Raw genomic sequence first — 25,736 nt, 5'->3', positions numbered from 1 at the left:
TAACTAACATTTTCATCTTAATACTATCTATTTTTTTTACCGGGAAGATTGTCTTTGATTGCTAACACCAGAAGATTTTCGTTTCTTTGTATTATTAAGAACAAAGAATGCTGTATTTTTTTGGTTTAGACGTTAATGACTAACGTTTTGCTTCCGCTTCGTGAACGGCTAAGAAACGATGTGGCTTATTGAGCAATTCTCGATGAAACCAGGCCGCCATCGGCACCCATCGTTAGAATTCCAATTTTATGTCACTGATCGCTAGTTTTCGGTAAAACTTAAGATTGGTCCTTTCGGTTTTCTCAAATTGGTGGACCCCTCGCACGCCAGCTAGCTAAATAGTTTGCGAAAAAGCCCATTTTTTGATAAATCTTGGGTATTTCTTCACGTGACATGTCTCATTTCATTTGAAGTTAAAACAATTTTGGAGGCCATTTTAAATATGGCCGCCATTTTGAATTTTGTTAGAAAAATCGTTTTTTCACCATTAGTGCACCGCTAGTTTTTAATTCTGAGATCACCATCAGAAAATTGAGGAAAAATTGCGTAAGATAGGCTACAGAAACTAGGTGAGCAATGGTATTTACCCTATGAAATGAACGATTTTCTAAATCATGTTCTACGATTTTAACGCATATGGCGAGTGCAATAAATGCAAATATCATTTTTTGTACAACAAAGAAACAATTTTTCAATCGTTGGTGTTTTATTCGAGTCTAGTGAAGAATAAGAATATTATTTTGAGTGATAAAATCTGGCGGACATCTTGGATTTTGACGCCATCTTGAGTAGTAGAATAAGTAGTAGAATAAGTTTTCACCTTGATAGCACTCAGCATGTCGAATGTAGAGGCTACCAAGAAAAACAAGGTTGCGTATACTCTTCTTCTCATTATTCTTCTTATTATTTTTCCCTTTTCCTGTCGTTACGTCCCTACCGGAACCGAGCCTGATACTCAGCTTTATTAGTTATGAATTCAGGTTATCAAATAGGAATTTTCTTATATAATGCGATTTTTCATACCACAATAATTATTCGACATATCTTTGAATTCAAGAATAATGGATAAATAAATTCAATGAATGAAAACTGTCCATAAACATGGATTGAAATAAACAAACATTTTTTACCATATGCATTTTTGTCATTGAATGAAGTTTATAAATTGCGCGTTGGGACATTAGTAAGTCTTGTGTTAATATCTGTAGTTTTAACGTAAAACATTGCCAAACGTGCATTTATTTATAATGGAAATCTTAAATTTAAAAAAAAATCATTGGTTTTCTGAAGTATTGTTTTTACTACCGCCCAACATGCATGTGAAAAATAGCGAAATTGAAAGATGAGAAGCAGGCTTTGTTCTAATGTGGACGTAATGCCGAAACGCAGGTGTATAAATTTGAGGTTGGACAATCTGGCGGCCATCTTGGATTTCGATGCCATCTTGGTTTTTAGCAGTTGAATGTTTTTTTACCATCTCAGCGCTCATCATGTTGAATTAAGTGGCCTCCGTTAAAAAAACAATCAGATTCTTTCTTTCTTATCTTATCTCAGCTGTTCAACTGATTGTTAATTTCTATCAATGGTCTTAGACCAAATAAATGAGAGAAATAATGCTATTTTTCAACTCGAAGATATGCAGAATAATCATTCAGGTAACAAATAAGTGTTAAAAAATCCTATTTGATCATTTGTTTCTGAAGTTAGTTAATTGAGGGGCTGGCTCTGTTCCAATAGGGACATAACGTCAGGAAAAAAAAGAACAAGAAAAAAAGTAAGTGTAATGGTAGCATTAATATTCAATATGTTGAGTGCTAACAAGGTGAAAACTCATTCTCTACTTAAAACCAAGATGGCGTCAAAATCCTAGATGGCCGCCAATTTTTTTCACTCAAAATAATACTCCTATCCTTCATCTCACTTGAACAATACATCAACTATTGAAAACTTGTTTATTTGTTGTACAAAAAATGTTGTTTGCATTGATTGCACTCGCCATATACGTCAAAATCGTAGAACATGACTTAGAAAATCGTTCATTTCATAGGGTAAATACCATTGCTCATCTAGTTTCTGTAGCCTATCTTACGCAATTTTTCCTCAGCTATCTGATGGTGATCTCAGAATTGAAAACTAGCGGTGCGCTAATGGTGAAAAAACGATTTTTCTAACAAAATTCAAGATGGCGGCCAAATTCAAAATGGCCGCCAACATTTTTTTAACTTCAAATGAAAGCTTTATCCTTTCTCTATACGATGCCACTAAGTTTGCTATGTGTTCCAAGGAAAATATGAGACATATCACGTGAAGAAATACCCAAGATTTATCAAAAAATGGGCTTTTTCGCAAACTGTTTAGCTAGCTGACGTATGAGGGGTCCACCAATTTGAGAAAACCGAAAGGACCACCCTTAAGTTTTATCGAAAACTAGCGATCAGTGTCATAAAATTGGAATTCTAACGATAGGTGCTGATGGCGGCCTGCTTTCAGCGAGAATTGCTCTATTAAAAAAGCTAATGTCTGGTTGAAAATAAAAAATGATTCAGACTGATATTTTTTCCCGATTTCTACCCTAAATAAATTTGATTATCAATGTAAAGGTAAATAAATTTTAGCTCAACAAAAAACAAATCGTATTGAATTGTTTTAATATTCGGTAATACAAATTTAAAATGTGATGAGAAATATTCACATCGAATTTTCTCAAATCTAACAGTCTGAGCATTTGCCCTTTTATATTGTTATGCGAGATTTGGGTGAATCTGAAACAATTCGAGTTATAATTGATTATAATTCTGAACATGTTTTAAATTGGTCATTTGGGCCTTGGGAGCCCTTCAAACCTTCTATACTGTGAACATGGTTGCCGGAAGCTTCAGTTTTAAAAATTTAGTGGTTTGAAACCCGTACAAATCCTCTAGGACACTTGGAACCTACTATACTGTGGTCATAGAAGTCGATGGTTCTGAAAATGTTTCCAGAAGCATTCCCTTCAAAATCCTGAGGTTTGATACCCCCATGGTATAATTTTTGGTCAAACTTTCATTGCATGAAACAAAATGAATATCAAATTTTATTCAATACTAGTTGTCCGGCAGACTTCGTCTTGTCATCAAGTAGGCTTTAGAAAAACGCCATGTGACGTCTTATACAAAATGAAAGTTATATTTATTCTCGTTTTTTCGACCTTCCCGGTGAGTTTTTTAAACACACAAACACATCGGAACACTTCAATAACCTAACTCTGAAAGAATCTGGTAAATCCGTTGACTTGTTCTCATGTTATTTCGTAACATACAAACACCATTCCATTTTTATTTATATAGAAGATAGATTTTATGTAAGGGCGTAGCTATAGGCCAATCGTAAGGATGCTTGTAGGTGTATAAGCTTATGCATGAATGTTTTGAAACCATTTTTGGCCCATATTGAGGCAAAAGTTCGAGTCATATATTATCTCGCAAAAAAAAACTTGCAAATTTCCTAAAATCAACCTAATTTCTTAGAATTTAACAAAATATTGAATTGAATAAAAATTGAACGTTTACCTTAGTTTTGAGAAAAAAAAAACTATAAGGGTACATCCCTATGGGGTTGTGCGAACTGGTGACGTAGGACCACGATGGTTTATGTAAATGAATTTGATGTCGGTCTTGTTGCTCGTTTTGACTTAATACTGTTTTCAATGCTCGAAACTTTCGTAAATATTTGTGCATATATCGAGTTACAACCAAGTGTACGTTTAATCATGTCCCAAATAAACATCTTCATCAGATGAAAGTGAGTTCGTTTTGTATAAACATTACAATTTGATCAATCATTCGTCATATTTATCTATGAGGATGTGTAATTCCACTTCTGGTTGTATGATCATTTTGAAATTATATTGATAACCTCCTATGAAATATATGGTAGCATTGGAAATAACAATAATTATTGAGGCTTGTTCACCATGCTGAACTAAATAAAGAATATTTAACAGCAATGTGTATATAGGAAGTTATTCGAGGATTGTAATGATAGCTCCAGTCATCGCTTTGTTGGTCTTATGGTTAGAGAGAAATATTATTCATTGCTTGGCAATGGCAATAAAGTCGGAAATATTACTCTGTTAACTCTTTCATTCACATTTGGTGGCCTTGAAAAGGGCACCAGCAAACAACTCTTCCCTTGAAAGAAAACGAGATTTTTAGTAGTCTTGAGAAGGACTTTTTTGGGCGTTCCGCTGAGTCGGAATCCGTTTGATGTTTGGTGGTCCTCAACTATCGATGTCCGTGCCTGAGAAGCACGCCCGATCAGAGCAAGCCGATCTGTTGCCTGCTGAGATACGATCCAGGCAGAGAGTGAAAAGCAAATGACGTCAACTTTTCTCTAGCACCCCCATTTGTAAATATGTTAGAAATCAACGTTCTCTTTTACAACAGTTATTAAACAATTTGGACAGGTATGTGGGATTCAGTAAGTAAACGACATGAACCTTTGATGCCTTGTCTTTCGATTGAGGTGCTAATCAAGGAATTTCGTTAAGCTAGCAAAAAGTTATAAACGTTTAAAATATGTCATGCCAACGTAACGCGCTTGGTTTTGAAATTCCAATGTCACTCCTGTACAGGGTGTCCGCAAATTATCTGAACAACAAAATATGGGAAAGATAATCTCACATTGGAAACAATGTAAAATCAATATTAATGTACCTACCATTTTCAATATATGTATATGTAAACACAAAATAGAATGTTAAATAGTTTTGAAATAATTGCTTCTTACTGAGACAGGCAAATTCAAAATTTTTGGAGACAATATTTCTGAGGACCGCTAGCCATAATAGAGTTGTTTTTTCTTTAAAATCTAAAACAGATCAATCAAAATGTCCTATTATTATTTGAAAAAATCTACAGGTCATTGGCTTCAAGATCAACTGCAAATAGAAAATTATACGGTTCAAATTCAGTGAGCATGAGCATGAGAATTGATGACCGTACAATTTGTAGTTGCTACTCCGTGATTTACAAGAATCATCGAAATTGTACAGGGAACCAACAGATGTAGCTTGGGAGTAGCATACCATCTTCAATGTACATTTTCGAGGACTCTGAAATTATTAATGTCAATAACGGCGCCGGCCACGTCCTTACGGTCATCGGGGAAGGGAAGGAATGTTAGTGTGACATCCATTGTTACTAAAGACCGAGTATACCTCTGCATCTTCATGGTTGCCACGGGAAGGAGTTTTGTTAGTGGGAGGGCTTCAAAGCTACATGATCAGGATTCACCTTGGTAAGTGATGAGATTCATTCTGCTTAAAAAGTTTTCTATCAATGCGTCGACATCTTAAACATCGAAATATTCAAAGGTTTGAATCTCTAAATTTTATAAAACATGAATAAGCGCTTATGTCAACACTTAAAGAGACAAACCATTCATAGTTTGTTCAACAAATTCATAAAAAATACATGTTATGATACAAATGTGTTATTACAAGCACGAAACGAGCTCACCAATTGGTAATCCATCCTCGACTGAACAGTTACAATCGCAGCGTCAACACGTATAAGCAGGAAGATAAAATAACTCCTATGGCGCGCTAAAGAAGTGCCAACTTCGCAAAGCACTACCCAAGCGAACGAAGCCACCGAAAACACACTCCGAGCGCGCGAAAATGAATCGGACTGCTTGGGTCTTCGCAAAGCACTGGGCAAACGAACGAAGCCAGCGAAACTCCGGGCACGCGAAAATTAATCGGACTGCTTGGGACTTCGCAAAGCACTCTGAATAGTACACGGTTCAACATTTCTTTTCCGTTATGAAGCTCGGAAAATGGCTCACTCTATGACCACCCAGTACATTTGGCTTGGTTTTATAAATATTTGAAATCAGAAATACGTAAAACTTACAGCTTAACAATAAAATAGGACAATATATTAAATCATCCAAGAATACTGATTTTTTTTCCGCTTGATTGCATAGAGCCATACCTTCAAAGTTTGTACGGATAATTTGCGGACACCCTGTATAGAGAAGAAATACGTAATCCTAATCGCATCACTTTGGTGACTCCCAGATATCTACCTTATCCTACTAACCCAATATCCTTTCCATGACAACTGTGGAGATGTAGAGGTGATCTCGGTCTCTAGTAACAACGGTTGTCGTACTAACATTCATTTTCTTCCCCGATGACCGTTTGTAGCTTCTAAATGCTAACGAATCTTAAACCAACAGAGAATTCCGCAGAATTTTAGGATGCAAATTTCGGAACATTATTCTTGTAAAATTCAGAGAAAAGCTCTGACATAAATCAAAATAGGATTCTGACAAGATACTAGGAAGTTTTGTGATAGAATTGTGAAGTGAAAAATACGAGGATTTTGTTTTTTTGATAAAAACTGTAAACAGTGATCTCACATAGTCTTCTTCTTCTTCTTCTTCTTTCTGGCAGTACGTCCCAACTGGGACAAAGCCTGCTTCTCAGATTAGTGTTCTTATGAGCACTTCCACAGTTATTAACTGAGAGCTTTCTTTGCCGATTGACCATTTTTGCATGTGTATATCGTGTGGCAGGTACGATGATACTCTATGCCCTGGGAATCGAGAAAATTTCCGTTACGAAAAGATCCTCGACCAGCGGGATTCGAACCCACGACCCTCAGCATGGTCATGCTGAATAGCTGCGCGTTTACCGCTACGGCTATCTGGGCCCCCATAGTCGTTAGCAGGATTTTTACAGTTTAATGATTAATTTGACGAAATCCAGTACTTTTCCAATAATTTTCTTTGAAAGCCGTATAATTCAAAATGTATTGATATTAGCTACGCTGGAAATGCTGGACATTTTAATGATTGGGGTAAAATGCTGGACACTTTTGAACGCGGTACAAATTCTCAAAATGCGGGACGACTGATCACTTTACCCCAAATATGTCCATAACGTGGATTACTTATGCAATCAGGGTTATAGTAATGACTTCCTTCGGAAGGGAGGTCAAACCATTGAACCAAAGAGGAAGTTATGGTAAAAAATCTCGCCCATAAAGATGAAAACAAAATATTTTATGAGAAACGCGGAAACTGGTGACTTGAAAACCAATGTTACCCAGACAGCACACAAAAGGTCGTCATCGACTGCACGGAAAAAAAAAAATTTCAATGTGATGTAAACAGAAGTCTACTGAAAAAATAAATCATATTCGTGTGTTGTTACATGCATCATGTAAATTTAAATGAATATACATTCAATTTTCAACTCTAAATGGTTGAATATTACATGATCGTTTAAATTTAAAGTGAATTCAATTGAAAAATAATGGATTGGTCGTTGAAATTTAGGTTTATTTTGATGCTCCAAATATGTGCATGAAAATAAACTTAAATTTACAACATATTTTTAGCTGTGTGGACAATCTTCAGTGCACATGTTCAGCATGGTAACCAAACCAAGGTCATGAAAGTATCCTTTTTAAGGCTATCAAAGCTCACAAACGTAAAGAAAATTAGCCCAACTCTACATTGAGTCTAAATTTAATCTTAGAGACTGTAAAGTTGAAGTGGATTTCTTTCAATTTTCGATTGCTTTGGAGAAGTAGGACACTTTCAGCAGTAGGATGGGAGGACATGTATTAAAAAAGGAGGACATGCCCTCCCTTACCATCTAGTAAGCCTACTCCGATGTCCGGTAGTCTATATACATGACCATGCAAATTACTGGAACTACACAGAAAGAAAACTCCATGTAAATTTCGGCGTTAAATCATGCACATAAAGGGAATGCCACACTCTTAAAAATAATGAAAATTACTCTGGACGTAATTCTGGTTATGACTGAATGACACATGATGTAAGTGATGGAACGATACAAAAACGTGTCTATGAAGATGTATTGAACAAAAAATGTAATTTTACATGTTGAAGGACACGAAAACGATGGAACTGTGGTCGACATTTCCCGAATCAGACACTAACGTATTTGAAATTCGACACCAATTTACGTCATTCGACTCGCTTCTTTTATGTGCATCCCAAAAGACGTAAATCACATTATTTTTTGGTACTGTGCAGGTTCGCAAATTTACATGCCAGAGTCGCAATCGTGTAAAATTACATCAACATCATGTAAATTTATGCGCATTGTCGCGTAATCAGTTAGAGTCCATGCAAGATTACACGATGGCGGAAACTTACTTGATGTTATTGTAGTTTTACATGATGCGACGTGTAAATTTGCGACACATCTGCCATTCCCTTCATGTGCATGATTTTACGCTGAAATTTACAAGGATTTTTCTTTTTATGTAGATCAAATTCGCCGTCAAATGCTTCCGGATGCATAAAATTTCACCAATTACTCAAAAAGTTTGAAGCATTTGAATTTCGGCAAAACTTTATCTTTTTGATTTTGCCTATCCCCTGTATAAAAGATACTTTAAAATGATGCATTAACTCATATAGTGTTTGGCTAAAAAATTTGAATGTGCGGAGTAAATTCTGCATTGCCTGTATCTAAGACCTGAATGCATTTTTTGTCGATTTTATGATATTTAAGTCATGTCATTTATGGTTGAAGGTGAAACAGCTAGGAATCTGTCACATAGTGAATCAGCTTGTGCCCCTACCTACGATTTCAAAAGCATCAATCTGTAGAAATAATGAACGTGCGAAGTGGATCTTCTTATTTTAAGCTTTCTGCGCTGTTATTTGGTGCTTCTTTCGCAAGATTTGTGCCTTTGTCGTTTTGCTACGTTGTTAAATTTGGATGCCAAACTGTTTCACCTTAAATCAGCCCGTACAGATTATCTTTTACGAATTGCTCAGCTCATTGCACTCAATGCTGGCTACGCCTCTGCTGCCCCCGGTACAGATATGAGCAACAACATTACCTCCCACCTATCCGCACTCCCTAACCGGTAACCTTTCGTCGCTAGCGGGCGGTCAATCCGTTGGTTTGCTACGTCGAAGCGCGCCTATACTTTCAGCTCCTGGACTCTTTAGGTACGGTCACTCCAAACGTGACCGAATGAAAGCTTTCTTACTTTTTTGGGATACCTCCAGATACGTCCAGTTTATGCAATCGCGGTGCACCGATGTTCCTCACCGTGCTGGGCGGGGGGAACATTTTTTGGGGAGCCTTCGATCGGTGTGCATCGCGCTGGCTGTGTGCATCAGGCCCGAGCTGAGCGAAAACCCATATCATAAATAATGGCAAGAGCACAGCGATAGGAGGACGATATTCACGGCCACGGAGAGGAGTGCGAGTCCCTCAAAGTCCGAAACTCGAAGCGCAGACATCGGAGCCCACATTTCGAATTTAGTACGCGATTGGATCGGCTGCGGTGTGGATCGACGACGAGTTCCGCGAGTTTCCCGTATTGCGTAGATGGAGAAAATTTTTGCAAGTGAATTTTTGCGGTCGTAATTGCGTTCGAAATATTGTGTCGTGTGTCGTTTCCCACCTCACCCACTCTCTCTTTTTATCGCCAATCTCTGACCAGGTGTGTGAGTGCGTTTTGCAAAAGATATTGCGTGTGCATAGTGAAGGGTTATTCGATTGGGAAAAAAGTGATCGACAGCAGCAAATTCGAGCGCCCAGGAAAATTCAAAAAGTGGAGGAATTGCTCATTTCCGGGGATCACGTTTTATTGCAAGTGGTCCAGTGCAAGTGTTGAAAGTGTTTGCGATTAGACGCAAAAAAAAGTTGTGAATAAGCGAAAAAAAATCAAAAAGTAAGGAGAAAAATTGTAAGAAGAAGCCACAAATATCAAGTGTTTGATAAGTAATACGTAGAATCAGAATTCGACCGGAGAGGATTATTGTTTGTCTCGGCGAATCTGCCGGCCGGAGGGAGCGCGTCTAGGCGAGCTTCACGAGAGAGTAGCAGCAGCAGCAGCAGTGTGATTAAAGTGAATACGTGAGCATAGCTCGGCGCCCCTTCCTACCAAAGTGTAGGAGATATACACAGCAGGAAAACAAGTGTGAGAGCCGTCGAAGCCGTCGTCGGAAATACAAACAGGTGAGTGCTGTTGTGTTGTGGAAAAATGATTAAGGTTTAGGTTGGGAAAATCAGGGAAGAGGACCCAATTTCTCCATAAATATCTTGCTAGTACGTGATCTTTTAATTCATTAGGAAGTCAAGGTAGATTATAAGCCGTGCAATTTGATAAAAAAAAAACAAGAAAAGAAATATGTTTTTGAAAGTTAAGTTAATTTATAGAATTTTGAAAATCTTTTAGAGCAGTCCTCAGATCCCTGAAAAAAAAACTTGGTAATCTCTGGAAAAAAATGCATAGAAATTTCTGGAGGCATTCTGGGGTAAGTTCTGCGAGATTCCAATAAGGAATGCATGCTAGTTTTTCAGAAAGAATCTCTGAAGTTATTCTTTAAAGTCTAGTTATTTGAGGAATATCTCCACCGAATGGCAATATTATCACTGTTTAAACGAGCCCTCGAAGCGGCTCTACTGCATGAAATATCTGTTAACATTTATTGCAGTGATATTTGTCTTCTTTCTAAGCGTTCTTTTTTGAAGTGCAAATTCTTTGAGCACTAGTAATCACTAAGATAATTCTTCTTGGGTACAGACCAAAACTTCCCTAAGGAATTTCTTTGGGATTTTTTTCCAGGAAGACATCCATCGTTTATTTTAGGGCTTTTCAAGTAATTTCCTTCTTTCGCAGATTTCAGCCGAAAACAACCATAAATTTATCTACGGATACTAATTGGTTCAGTAATTTCTTGAAGAGTTAATATCGGATTTTCTACATAAAGCTGAACAGCTTCCTCCAATTGTTTTTATCCTTAATGTAATAAACCTCTTATCTTGAAGATTTTTAAATCTAAAAACATCTATTCCGGCTGGCGTCAACTTAGACTGCACTAGGCGATATTTTGGCCTGATAAAGTAGACCTACGTGCCGAAAATTTTTCAATTGAATCTTTACAGAAATTTCTCGATGAATCCTTTTAAAACTTTTAGGAATGATGAACTCTTCGAAAGACTAAACTGAAACATTTTTTTCTAGTATCTCTGAAGAAATCCTTTAAGTAATGCCCGCCGTAAACTCTTGAGGAAATTTCTTAGGAGACGTCTTTTGGAATTAATTTGAAAATTCTTGAAGCAACTCAAGGGGATGTTCTTGAAAATCTTCATCCTGTGATTACATACATAAGGTATTTGCAGAGTTTTCCCTGGAGGAATTGCTGCAAGAATCCTTGGAACAATAAAGGTTGTAATTTTCGGAAAAATTTGAAAATCTAAAGAGAATCTTTTTGAAACTCTGTATGTCTCAAATTGAATTCAATTTAAATGAAATCCATGGTAAATTCTTCGATATAATCACTAAAATATTCCTGCAAGCATTGCTTAAGCAATTAAAAAAGGAATCGCAGAAGAAATTTTCGTTAGAATCTATAAAAAAACGCAGTCTAGATGAGTTTCAAAAATAAATCTTGAAGTTTATTTAAATCCCTGATAAAAGTGTTGCATTTCAACTGAATTGATTTTCAAAGGAATTAAGGACAAATTCCTTAAAATTTTGTTTAAAAGAAAAAAGTACAGGAGTTCCTTTACCAGCATTTCAATTAATTAATGTTTGGCTCATCAAGGGATACCAGGATAAATTGCTGTATGAATCCCGAAATTGAGTCGTAGGATGAATTGATGGAAGAATTTCGTGGGCTTCATGGCCGTGCGATTAGTTTACCAGGCATTTAGCCGTATCGATCCAAGGAGTGTGTGTTCGATTCCCGTTTCAGTCCGGAAAACTTTTCGTCAGGAACGTGTTTCGACTGTGCCACTGGGCGTTGCACTGGGCGATGCATTGACGTGTGGTGTCTTAAAAAAATTATGAGCAAATTAAAAAAAAAAACAACCTAAAATTGCTTTGAATTCGTTAATGAATTCCAAGATGCTTTCTTCGAGGATTTCCTAGTGACGGGGTTTGTGGTCTGTTGGCTACCGATTCTTCTTCATAAGTAAAAGGTCATGGGTTCAAACCCAGGCACGTCTCTTTCCTCGTACTTTGTAGTTGTACCCTTTGCTTGTTTATGTTTTCTATTCCTCATATATCACACTTAAACTATTCGTTCATAGCAAGCGCTTGAACCAGAAACGGTTTCAACCCGATTTCTTGTGGCGAACTTTCATCCCTGGGCTTGGGATTATATTTTCCAGGGAGCGATGAATTTTGATAATGGATCGCTGTTGTTAGTAGTTTTGATTAGATGTCGGGTGAATTTCAAAGCAATGGCAACCTTTTTATTACAAAATTTAGATTTTATCTTATGACCTTAACATTCTGGTTAAACTACTGTACTATGCAGTTGAGCTGCACTAGGCTATCACTCATCAAAATAACTTTCACTTCGGGAAAATATAATTTCAAACTGGCGAGAAGATTACGAACTGAGGGTGAGTTAGGAGCACAATCAGACCCTTGAATGTGCAACGTGGGGTAGTAATTGGGAATGCCATTGACGGTTTGTAATCTTCTACGAGGTTTTCGAAAACCAACAGGGCGCGTGCACCGGGTTGCGGATAGGAGCAAAGGGAGATCAATAGCATCTACCTAAAATAATAGAGCAAAAAGCCGTTCCATGATTAGGTAATGTTTAGCGATCTTCTATGGTGTTCTAGTACTATAAAATTCTTCACTCACTGGGAATTCTGGCCTTGATAATATCAATAGTGATAAAAAACAAAATAATACCTAATACTTAATAAGTACAATTTAGCTTCAATGTAGTAATAAATAAAATAAAATCAATTTTCTATACATGACAAGGTTTTGAAGACAATCAATGAGTGAAAGAATTACCTATTAGAAAAGCCACATCAGCTAAGGCTATACATATACAAATGTTGGTCATAGGGTCATGGCGAGCATTCGGTATGTATGTCTATGACTGATTCTTATCTAATAGGGGCACTAGAAGACCACGCGGACAATTTCGAAACAAATTATTTTTATACATCGGTCTTAAGATCCGAGAGGCTCAGCTGTGCTGCAAAATCATTTTATAAGCTATTCATTACTACTGTTTAATTGTTTATAATTCTAACAAAACTACATAATTAACTCATTACTAATCACTTTTCCTATATTCTCTCTTTCTCTCCTTCTTATCTGTTGCATGATTATGAGCATCACTAATATAATGCATGAGCATGCACAAAAAGAATAATTTCAGGATTGAAAGCAGTACATGGATACCTGGATAGAATAGCTTCGAAAAGAGTGCTCAAAATAGAATATTTCTGGTCAGGGAAGTATAATCACCAAGGGTATGTAAAATTTCTCCTTCATTAACTCATAGATCACACAAACAAATTAACTAATAATATCAAATATTTTTATATAAATCAGCATCGTCAATCAGTGCAAAAACAGATAAAGTTTGTAAAGTTATCATCATCAATTGAATTGCGCTCTTTATAGTAATGTTCAATCAGTATCAAAATCTCCTAAAGCGTCGCATCGTGCCATCAGCAGCCCTTAGCATCAATCTCATATTGTTATTATTTTGTTGTTTTTAAAATTTCTAGAAAGCGATCAGCTTATTCTTACTTACTTGTACAATGGCCGGTCTATTTGGAATTTCATTAAGTCAAATCAAACTTCAAAACTCAAATTAAATTGCTTTCAGCACATTTACATTTTGCAGCATTAATTGCATTACTGTGTCAAGTCTTCGCCATTCCCTATACCCTACCCCAACCCTTCTTATCCTTTCCGATGGTGTTCAAGTGGTCCGCATAGACTATTACGGCCATTACCTATCCCTTCCCCCGGCTTTGGACTGACTTGCGCTCTCATTGCCCCACCAAACGCTGCAAAATGAAAATGATTTCTTGTGGCGAACTTTCATAAGGGGTTCCTATGTATTTCGATAGTCCATTTGCCTGAGTGTACGTTTCCATAGTTATAGCCAGTGTTGTAAGCAAACACGGTAGTCGACACGTTTTCAACGACAGGCTTTGCCTTCAGCATTCACAACATGAGCGATCAAACGAACGTACGAAAGAAAAACGTCAATTGAAAGCAGCTGACCACGATAGCTTCGCTAGGAAACGTTACGGTTTCCGGTTACGGAAGGAATCTTTTGAATGGTTCTTGAATAAAGCTTTACATGAAATAATGAACTTAAGGAATTTATGAATGGAAGGAAATGGAATAGAGGAATGACTGAAGGAATACGTATAGGAAGTTTTGTAGGTAGTCCATGAATCTCTGAATAAATTATTGGATGAATAACGGAGAAATTCTGTGTGGTAATTCTTTAGGAAATTTCCGTAAGAATCACTGTTTCTCGTAACGCGGGTAGATCACCTTTTCGAGGTGCGTTACGGGGTAAGATCTACCATATTGTACTCTTGTTGTATCTGTTCTTGTGAATACTTATAAGTAGGGTCGGAAGAGCATAAGAGAGTAACAAGGCACTAAGACCCACCTATTTGTCCTAGATAATGAGGAGGTCGAAGTGAAAAAATGGCTCAATCAGCATCTGAGGTTGGTTTCAACTCATGAGACAATTTCTTTCCGAGTTCAAGAGTTTATCTTTCGATATCTAGGAGGGAAACGATTCCGAATCAGTGGAGTAGCAGACCTCTTAAGGCCTTTTGGTGCGTCATCACAAAATGGCTTCTTCCAAAATCATTAACATATTGTTATGATAGTATTGGTATTTGCAACATCAATGAAATATAACTGCTTATCACCTGATTTAATGGATAATATATGCGAAGAAAAATGCTTCAGGTGGTATTTCAATATTTAATCAACACTTTCAGACACAGCATTATCAATTTAGCGACAATATACATGAGATTTATATTCTCAAAAAAAAACTCCGATTTCATGTCGCATTTCCTTGCCTCACACAACTACACTTGTAAATAGAAGGTCCTTACCTTTTCCATTGTAATTCTGCAGCAAACATTTGTGTTTTTGATTTCATATTGCATTCACTACACTTCCGCTAAACAAATCTTACATTTACTTTTCTAAAAGGAACACATTTCAAACGGGAAACAAATATTTATAAAGTTTTATCAACCGCATCACTCAAAACTATTATGGCGATGGTTTTCGCTTGCTGCGAATCGACGCCGCCACCGCACACTGAGACATGTCTGTGTTTATAGTCTAAAATATCCAACTTGTTTTTTGTTGTATTAGTTTTCAGTGCGGAAAGGTTGGGCAAAGCATAGAAACTTGAAACTCATACGTTGTTTGTTTTTCGATTCTCTAATACAGGTCGGACTCGATTATCCGGAGTATCGTTTTTTTTTTTCACTCCGGATAATCGAATCCTCCGGATAATCGAATCACTAAGAAAAAAATTGAAATTTTCGATAAAAGAACATAAATATTATCTTTTTTTGCTGTTTTATTTATATGATGCGGTGGCGTAGCCAGAAATTATTTCTAAGAACAGTGTGGGTCTTTACAAGAAAAAATTTTTTTTTTGAGGAGCATACACAAAAACCACTTTTTTAAACCCCCCTGTTCTTAAATACGTTCAAAACTGCAAAACCATTTTTGTTGTATATTGCAATACCAAATTATCTCAGATGTATGCATAAAAATTGAAAAACAAGAACATCAAAAATCAAATTCCGGATAATCGAGTCTAAAATTCCGGATAATCGAATCCCGGATAATCGAGTCCCCGGATAATCGAGTCTCCGGATAATCGAGTCCGACCTGTATTACAGAAACCATCTTTACGAAGCATAAAATCATACCTAGTGTTTATCAATTTGGACCACCCAAAATAATTGAAAAGCTCCACAGTGCGATGCGTCGGGAAGCGTCGGGACGCGTCTACCGTGTGTGCACAATCAGCGCGATCGTTGAGCACAGTGATGTCAGAGTTGCTATCTGTAAAATCATAGCATGTAATGTGGATTGATCACAAAATTCATTAAAATTTTATTAAATCAGTGATCATGTGATGGAAAACTATTTGCAAAATGATAAGTTTTTATAATATGCAGCAAATGTTCCGAAAACAAGCATATTACAATTGCTAGAAAAATCTGTCACCAATCACCTGGCAACACCGTCATCCCTTGCAAACATAAACCGTACCGATGCATAACAAAAATATGCGATAAATCCAATAAAAAACAGAGAAATTCCGTTGCCCTTCATTAAATTGTAATGTTTTTTTTTTTTTTGATATGTACGATTGAACAGATGATTTTGATTTCCAATACTCGTCAATCTACTAAATTTCCCATGTGTTTTCATAAAAATAAGTTTAACACAAATGTTATATTTTTTGTTTGTTTGTTTTGAAAATATACATGGAAAGGCGACACTACTACTGTTACATCAATGATGATTCTAATGATTCTTTGAGTTACACGCCGCTTCACCTTAACTTCTAAAATAAGCTTTTTGTTTCAAGGAATCTAAATGTTTCATGGGATGAAACCTGTTCACAGTTTCAAAAAACGACTTTGAACCTTATAAGTAGAAGCAATAATTTGATACGCTAGAGTACCGATGCATGGTCAAAATCAGTATCATGCAACCAGCTTAGTGGTCGAACCTGATTAAGGGGCGCGCTTTTGAGAGTTTGATGGTGACAAACTGTTTTCTCCAAAAGGTATAAATAGCGGTATCTTTTTCTAAAGAGGCTCTATGCAAAATGGTAAAGAATGATATTTGTATAAAAAACGACTACTTCATTATTTCTCAATAGTAATGGAGTAGAACGACATGCACTAAACAAAGGACACTGGTATACCACAAAAAGAGCAAAGAAAACTGGTCGCAGTGGTTCATCCCGAACAGAAACAGAATGAAGAATCACTGTAAGAATTTTTAGAGCAATTCTTGGAGTTTTCCTGTCACACTTTTTGAATATAACAAAAAAAAAATCGTTAGTTAAATTGCTTAACAGCGTGCTTAGTAAAAACCACGTTTGCCGTCGGCGTAACGTAAACGAATCACAATGGACAACAGTGAGAAGAAAACAAATATGTGGGACATCTATGTTTGTGCTCGAACCAGTGCACTATGGGACAGGGACCGGCATTTCGTGTCTTTGGCAAAGTTGTTTGTAACAACGAGGACCATCTACTGACATAAATGGATAGTTCGTAAATCGTCCGCATAGGTGGCGCAACAATCTAACTTTTTGCTCAGACATGCTAAAGACTTGACATGTACGACAAAGTTGTTCAGTAATTTATTTTGTGAATGTGTTACTTTTAAGAAGGAAAATCAAATTATAAAGCATATTCCTGTCGATATCTCTAAATACTCAAATTTCAGAACACGAAAATATTATTCGCGTAATGAAAAGACAACCGTAGAAAAATGAAAAAATCTCAAAAACAAATATATCTCTTTGAAATTTTGACATCCATTTCATCAAGTATTGTTCTACGTTGCCTGAAAAGTTGAGCTTGCGATTTTTTGCGCTTTTGGAGATATTAAGGCTTAAAAATTGCTCCATTTTTCTATTTTTTATTATATATCAATCTTTATGCGTCCTATTATTAAAATTTTTCCACCAGAGTTTGTGTTTGTTATATTTTCTATCAGCAAAATAGGGTAACGTATATAACTTGGACATGCTTATAATTTGGACAGGCTGGTCGTTCTAGGCTTATTTCCAATGAGATGGTAAGGAATATATGTACGGGAAATCATGTATTGCATTATCAATACACTATACTACTTATTAATGATGATCATTTTCATTGGCTTCAAAAGTATTAAAATTGTAAATTGTATCAACAGAACAACAGTGAAACCTACGAATGCAAGAGGATATACATATCATGAACATACATTAAATGCAATAATAGCGCTCAGAATTGACATTCATAAAAAATTTAAAAGTGGCAATATGATAAAATATGTCTAAAATTGAAGTTAAGTTTACCTAAAATCTTAACCTGAGTATATAAGGCTTAAATTAGGTGATGTCCAAAATAGATTACGGTTTTTGTTCATTTGATATAATTTGGCCATCTGATGGAACACACTGGAATGTCGCATTGTTAAGAAACAATTGTGTGGATATTGAGTTACGCCCCTGTCCAAATTATATTTACATGAGGATGTCCAAAATGTATGTTTGGTGTCCGAAATGTATAACAGACAGGCCGCTTAAAAACGCTATTTTGGAAGCTAATGCTACAGTTTTTAAACTTTTTCTCTTCAGAAACTCAAATTACAATGAGACATTAAGCATATAAATAACATAACGTAATACAATATTAGTATCTAATGCAGTTAATCGATCGCTGTTTCCTGCCATATCCTTAGCCTGTCCAAAATACATAATTTACGGTATATTGTATGACATGGTTTTTGAGAAAAAATGTCAAACTGGATAAAAAAATCATTTTTTCACTAATTTGGTCTTATTTCGTCAATAACTCGAAAACAGTAGGCTATGGAATATTGACGCCTTCAAGAGAGTTGTTTATTTTATGAAAATGATCAACTTTGCCGTACATGCCAAGTCTCTCTAGAACGTAACAGTAAAAAGTTAGATTGTGGCACACCCTATGCGAACGATTTAAGAACTATCCATTTATGTCAGTAGATGGTCCTCGTAGTTACAAAAAACTTTGCCGAATCTCCTATCTATCATGTTGATTTCTGAGCTATGAAAACTTGCAAAAGTGTCAAGCAGTATACAGTATAAAAATTAAGTGTAATATTACGTCGTATTAGGTGCACATCATCCACGTCTCAATTTTTGATGCAATATCACCTCCCAATAACGACATTTGACACTGATGACGTAGGTAATAATTTTATATTGAAATAACGACATTTAATGTTAATTGTATTAAAAAAGTCAATAAAATAAAAGAAAACGCAAAACAGCTGTCGGCTGGTTACGATAAACAATTTATTGTTTTCATTTTTTTTATTTTTCACTTGTTCACTGTTAAATCACGTATGGTAGGAAGCAGAATACGGGACAAGATAACAGAAGAAAGGGAGATATATTTATAATGTAGGTATAACAAACATTGCAACGGGGAAATTCGGCCAACCCATGTCAATGGTTATTATTATCACAAATATTATTCACAATTCGAACAAACAAAAGCAACATATTTTAAAACATGAGCTTTATTGTTGACAGCACTGTACGTTATTTTTTGCAATTTCTCGACGTAATAAGCTGTTATTCATCACGCCACTTTCTTGCACTGAGTTATGCAGTGTGGTAATAGTAATTACGCAACTGAAATCAGTTGCTTGATGACTATTACACAACGCCATTTCATTACGCAACTGTTTTGAGTTGCGTAATGAATCGTTACATAACAATTTCAAAAATTGCAGAATTATGATGAATGCATTCTGATATGGTTTTTGAAACCCTCAAGTAGTCTTCTACGAAATTGCAATAATGTTGTACGCAACTCGTATCTGAATTCGATTTTTAAAGCACTCGTTCTAATTATCCAAATCGGCGAGCCTCGTTGGATAAATGTACAACTCGTGCTGTAAAAATCATCATTCTGTTACTTGTTACGTAAAGTAAAGCGTTTGATTGGAATGACACGTGTAAATGAATGTAATTTTAAAATAATCCTGGACAATAACTTTTTGCCGAAGAAACTAATGTTCTATCTCTCACAATTGCAGAGTTACAAGAGATTTTCTTCGAAAAAAAAAAATTGTTCTCAAATGCCGATATCTCTGAAAGACGCAAACGGATTCTCGATATTTTATCGCCATTAGAAAGATAAACTTTTTGTCTGTTTATAGCGAAAAAACCGTGAGGATATTTTTTTGTTTGAAGAGATCAACGAGATTAACAAGACAAGGCAAAATGTTGCGCAATCAAAAGTTCTAACTGTTTTCGGAACAAAGTTTTTGCGGTAATTGTATGAAAAATTATCAAGAAAAAACTAATTTTTCAAGACCACCCACTTATTAGATTAAAATAAAATCATAACTCGCGAACCATGATAGGTAGAAAATTACGTTCTTCGGCAAAGTTGCTCCAAATCTATTGTTCTAAAACTTTGTAGAACATTGTATAGGCCTAAATGTCTCAACAAAAAAGTATGTATTCTGATCTCGTAAACCATGCGGGCCATCCTAAGTTCACATCACTGGAAAAAATGTCTAAAAACTTTGCCGAAAACACCATATATCTAAAATTGGTTTAGACTTGAACATTTTTGTCTTCCTAGATATGGCTTTGGGACCGATGTGACATTGTAGGTGTGTAATCGGTAGCCAGGGCTGGCATCTCCTCAGTGAAAACAGAAAAACACAAAGAGCGCGCACTTTGTGTTGATCATGAATTTGAGTGCAGTGCGACAGCTACACTTTCTCACTGGTTCTTCCCTCTTTGACGCCTCTTTGTGTTTCTGCTCTCGCTGCAATGCATCCTTCGACACAAAGTGTTGATGGAAAATGGTGAACACACACTCTTTGTGTGGCTCATTGAGTACCTACCGAATGCTTCTATAGGAGCTTCTATTGGAATATATGGGAGTATTGTTGGAACGGGACCGACGAGTAGGTAAAGGAAATCGATGTCTGATGTCATTTTGGAATCCAAGATGGCGACTTCCGGTTTACAGAAATCCCTTCAAACCCCTGCAATATGGGTATTTTTGGAACGGGACCGACGAGTAGATGACGGAAATCGATGTCTGGCACCAATTTGGAATCCAAGATGGCGACTTCTGGTTTGCAAAAATCCCTTCAAACCCATGCAATATGGGTATTTTTGGAACGGGACCGACGAGTAGATGCTGGAAATTGATGTCCGTTGTCGTTTTGGAATCCAAGATGGCGACTTCCGGTTTGTGAAAATCACTGTAAACCCATGCAATATGGGTATTTTTGGAACGGGGCCGACGAGTAGATGACGGAAATCGATGTCTGACGTCATTTTGGAATCCAAGATGGCGACTTCCGGTTTGCAAAAATCCCTTCAAACCCATGCAATATGGGTATTTTTGGAACGGGGCCGACGAGTAGATGCCGGAAATCGATGTCCGGTGTCGTTTTGGAATCAAAGATGGCGACTTCCGGTTTGTGAAAATCACTTCAAACCCATGCAATATGGGTATTTTTGGAACGGGACCGACGAGAAGATGACGGAAATCGATGTCTGACGCCATTTTGGAATCCAAGATGGCGACTTCCGGTTTGCAAAAATCCCTTCAAACCCATGCAATATGGGTATTTTTGGAACGGGGCCGACGAGTAGATGACGGAAATCGATGTCTGACGTCATTTTGGAATCCAAGATGGCGACTTCCGGTTTGCAAAAATCCCTTCAAACCCATGCAATATGGGTATTTTTGGAACGGGGCCGACGAGTAGATGCCGGAAATCGATGTCCGATGTCGTTTTGGAATCCAAGATGGCGACTTCTGGTTTGCAAAAATCCCTTCAAACCCATGCAATATGGGTATTTTTGGAACGGGACCGACGAGTAGATGCCGGAAATTGATGTCCGTTGTCGTTTTGGAATCCAAGATGGCGACTTCCGGTTTGTGAAAATCACTGTAAACCCATGCAATATGGGTATTTTTGGAACGGGGCCGACGAGTAGATGCCGGAAATTGATGTCCGTTGTCGTTTTGGAATCCAAGATGGCGACTTCCGGTTTGTGAAAATCACTTCAAACCCATGCAATATGGGTATTTTTGGAACGGGGCCGACGAGTAGATGACGGAAATCGATGTCGGACGTCATTTTGGAATCCAAGATGGCGACTTCCGGTTTGCAAAAATCCCTTCAAACCCATGCAATATGGGTATTTTTGGAACGGGGCCGACGAGTAGATGCCGGAAATCGATGTCCGATGTCGTTTTGGAATCCAAGATGGCGACTTCTGGTTTGCAAAAATCCCTTCAAACCCATGCAATATGGGTATTTTTGGAACGGGACCGACGAGTAGATGCCGGAAATTGATGTCCGTTGTCGTTTTGGAATCCAAGATGGCGACTTCCGGTTTGTGAAAATCACTGTAAACCCATGCAATATGGGTATTTTTGGAACGGGGCCGACGAGTAGATGCCGGAAATTGATGTCCGTTGTCGTTTTGGAATCCAAGATGGCGACTTCCGGTTTGTGAAAATCACTTCAAACCCATGCAATATGGGTATTTTTGGAACGGGGCCGACGAGTAGATGACGGAAATCGATGTCGGACGTCATTTTGGAATCCAAGATGGCGACTTCCGGTTTGCAAAAATCCCTTCAAACCCATGCAATATGGGTATTTTTGGAACGGGACCGACCGACAAACCGGAAGTCGCCATCTTGGATTCCAAAACGACACCGGACATCGATTTCCGGCATCTACTCGTCGGCCCCGTTCCAAAAATACCCATATTGCATGGGTTTGAAGGGATTTTTGCAAACCGGAAGTCGCCATCTTGGATTCCAAAATGACGTCAGACATCGATTTCCGTCATCTACTCGTCGGCCCCGTTCCAAAAATACCCATATTGCATGGGTTTGAAGTGATTTTCACAAACCGGAAGTCGCCATCTTGGATTCCAAAACGACAACGGACATCAATTTCCGGCATCTACTCGCCGGCCCCGTTCCAAAAATACCCATATTGCATGGGTTTGAAGGGATTTTTGCATACCGGAAGTCGCCATCTTGGATTCCAAAATGGCGTCAGACATCGATTTCCGTCATCTACTCGTCGGCCCCGTTCCAAAAATACCCATATTGAATGGGTTCAAAGTGATTTTCACAAGCCGGAAGTCGCCATCTTGGATTCCAAAACGACACCGGACATCGATTTCCGGCATCTACTCGTCGGCCCCGTTCCAAAAATACCCATATTGCATGGGTTTGAAACGCTTTTCACAAACCTGAAGTCGCCATCTTGGATTCCAAATTGGTGCCAGACATCGATTTCCGTCATCTACTCGTCGGCCCCGTTCCAAAAATACCCATATTGCATGGGATCAAAGTGATTTTCACAAACCGGAAGTCGCCATCTTGGATTCCAAAACGACACCGGACATCGATTTCCGGCATCTACTGATCGGCCCCGTTCCAAAAATACCCATATTGCATGGGATCAAAGTGATTTTCACAAACCGGAAGTCGCCATCTTGGATTCCAAAATGACGTCGGACATCGATTTCCGTCATCTTGGATTCCAAAATGGCGTCAGACATCGATTTCCGTCATCTACTCGTCGGCCCCGTTCCAAAAATACCCATATTGCATGGGTTTGAAGGGATTTTTTGCAAACCGGAAGTCGCCATCTTGGATTCCAAATTGGTGCCAGACATAGATTTCCGTCATCTACTCGTCGGTCCCGTTCCAAAAATACCCATATTGCATGGGTTCAAAGTGATTTTCACAAACCGGAAGTCGCCATCTTGGATTCCAAAACGACACCGGACATCGATATCCGTTATGTATTCATCGGCCCCGTTCCAAAAATACCCATATTGCATGGGTTCGAAACGCTTTTCACAAACCGGAAGTCGTCATCTTGAATTCCAAAACAACTACGGACATCGATATCCGACATCTATTCGTTGGTCTCGTTTTAAAAATGCCCATGTTATAAGGTAAAAAGAGCCAAATTGTGTACACTTTGAGCATGTTTTGCCAACACACTCCGTCAGCATTACTCTTTGCGTAATCGCTTACACTCTCTTTCCTACTGCGTGCCCTCATTGTGTTCGTGTTGTTACACTTTGCGCGCGTCTGTCTCCTCTTTGTGCAGTGGTTAAATTCTGCTCTTTGCGCGCATTGTGCGAGTTGATGCCCTGTGACGGTAGCGCCTACCGTATATTGGGGTGAAATTGATCGCAGTGTCACACGATTTTATTTCTTACTAAACAACAACAAATTTTAAACAGACTTTGTTAGGTCTCATTCACATATTTCATAACGTTGAAAGGGTGGGTGGGTGTCCTTCGGATGTTACAGCTCATCCAAAATTTGAAGAATATTCATACAAAAAGTGTTACAAGGGAGTGGGTGGGTGTTTATTATGGCCATTTTTGGCGTTATGAAATTTGTGAATAAACCCTTATTAGAACTGATTTTGTTTTAATAATATAATAATTTCCTCCATCAACTCAATGTGATTCTAACAAAAATGAAACAAAGTTTGTTATTTGTAACAAATCTTGATATAATTGTGCTACAATTTTGATGTAATCTACTGGTCGGGTTTCCATAAAAAAAAAATTGCAGTATATTGTGTGGTGTAGTATTGACGGACATCCATAAACTTCTAGTTCTAAATAAGGATTTGAACATTGTGTTAATCTGAAAGTTTGTGAGGATGCTTAAAATATATCTCCAAACCAGATTTTATCATCAAAGTTCGTACTTGATTTTTTTAGATATTTTGAAATTCCTTTGAAAAGTGCCTACATTTAGGCGTTTACATCCTACACGCAGCGAACTGGACTATCGAAATTCATACTTCCTGTAAACTCATTTACTAGACGTACGGTAATTTTTATATGGATTTGATTCCCTTATTCTTCTCTGTTAACTGCTCTTTTCCCAGATTGTGACTCGATTGTGATTGTGTGGGCCCATCTTGATGAGTTCAGTTTTCATACATCCTGACCGGATGCTTTATTGTTCTTGAGGTTACGAATGGCACCCTCAATTTCCTAAATAGGTTAGATGTTACGTTGCTTTCCACCATTCGCAGAACTGACGTAGACGTTTTCTACGCTTTTTTGCCCCTTTGACCATACTCCTAAAATGCTCTGCTTGCACATTGTTTTTCGACTCATTAAGGTTTTGAGGCCTCCGATAAGACTTTTTGAGAAAAAAAAAAACAACGTGCTATGAAATTAGAAAGAGTTATTGAAGGTTTCACATCATCCTATCCAAGCCTCATTCTTGTTCACATGTAGATTTTCACAGTATTTTCTCGTACTAATTGCGTTACAATTACACACCCCGACCCGGAGAATGCAACATTTGGCACATAGTGTTAGTTTCCATTACCTCGGTTTCTCATGAGCTCTTCGCTATGTTTTTGTTAGGAATAGAGCCGAGAGTGCGGTCAGCATCTCTCATGCTCTGCGAGAACTACTTTGGGGTAGCTATGCTGCCACTGACTGACTGAACTTGAGGAGAGTCGACCTAGCGCACCGGAGAGTAGAACTTGGAATTTTCAATGTCAATTTTGTTTGTGTCGCTCTCGTTTTGCTTTTGCCCACCACCATCAGCATAACAACATTCAAACACGAGATCGTGGTGGGCACCGGAAGAAGGATACCGGCGATGGGTGGTGGGTGCCGGGTAAAATGCCGGCCAACAACTAACAAACGTGATGCAATTGGAGGAAGGGCACGTTTGATGTGCTGGGGCTAATCTAACAAGTTGACTACAGGGCATTGTTGGAGGAGTGCTTACTCGCGTTTTAATTTACATTTTCCCATGAAATTAGACCTTTGGCTGTGTGTAAGCCGCGGGTTAGATGAACAAAACAAACAGTTCAGAAATGACGTCGTTAGAATATCGTCACTTGTAGCAACTCATACATAAATAGATGTTGGTATATATAGGCGCATATGCAGCTCAGAAAAGTGCGCTGTGGAATGAATCATTTTGCGGGGGCAATCTGTCGATTCAATCGCACAGAAACATGTTGATAAAGACGGAGGTGCAAATTTAGATAGGAACAATCACTTATTACGCCATGTTTAATTTAGTTGGTTTAATGAATGTAGCTATAGCAAATGATCTGCCCGTACCTTCGTACTGTGCGTACACGGATTCTTTC

General features: G+C 37.7%; 1 protein-coding gene across 11 annotated transcripts in view; it reads left to right on the top strand.

Annotated features, from left to right (window-relative positions):
- LOC5566763 (protein argonaute-2) overlaps positions 1 to 25,736 on the top strand; it is a 178,714-nt gene that overhangs the window by 39,746 nt on the left and 113,232 nt on the right. For 8 of the 11 annotated variants that reach the window (XM_021849138.1, XM_021849135.1, XM_021849134.1 and 5 more), the window contains exon 1: positions 9,200 to 10,003. The gene's annotated coding sequence lies outside the window, so the exon portion shown is untranslated. Of the gene's footprint in view, positions 1 to 9,199; positions 10,004 to 25,736 lie in introns of those variants that run through there. The other 3 variants (XM_021849128.1, XM_021849129.1, XM_021849127.1) reach the window with 2 other exon arrangements.

The sequence above is a fragment of the Aedes aegypti genome, chromosome 3 (genome assembly GCF_002204515.2).
Source record: "Aedes aegypti strain LVP_AGWG chromosome 3, AaegL5.0 Primary Assembly, whole genome shotgun sequence".
NCBI lineage: Eukaryota > Metazoa > Arthropoda > Insecta > Diptera > Culicidae > Aedes > Aedes aegypti.
This window is presented reverse-complemented; position numbering and strand designations above follow the sequence as displayed.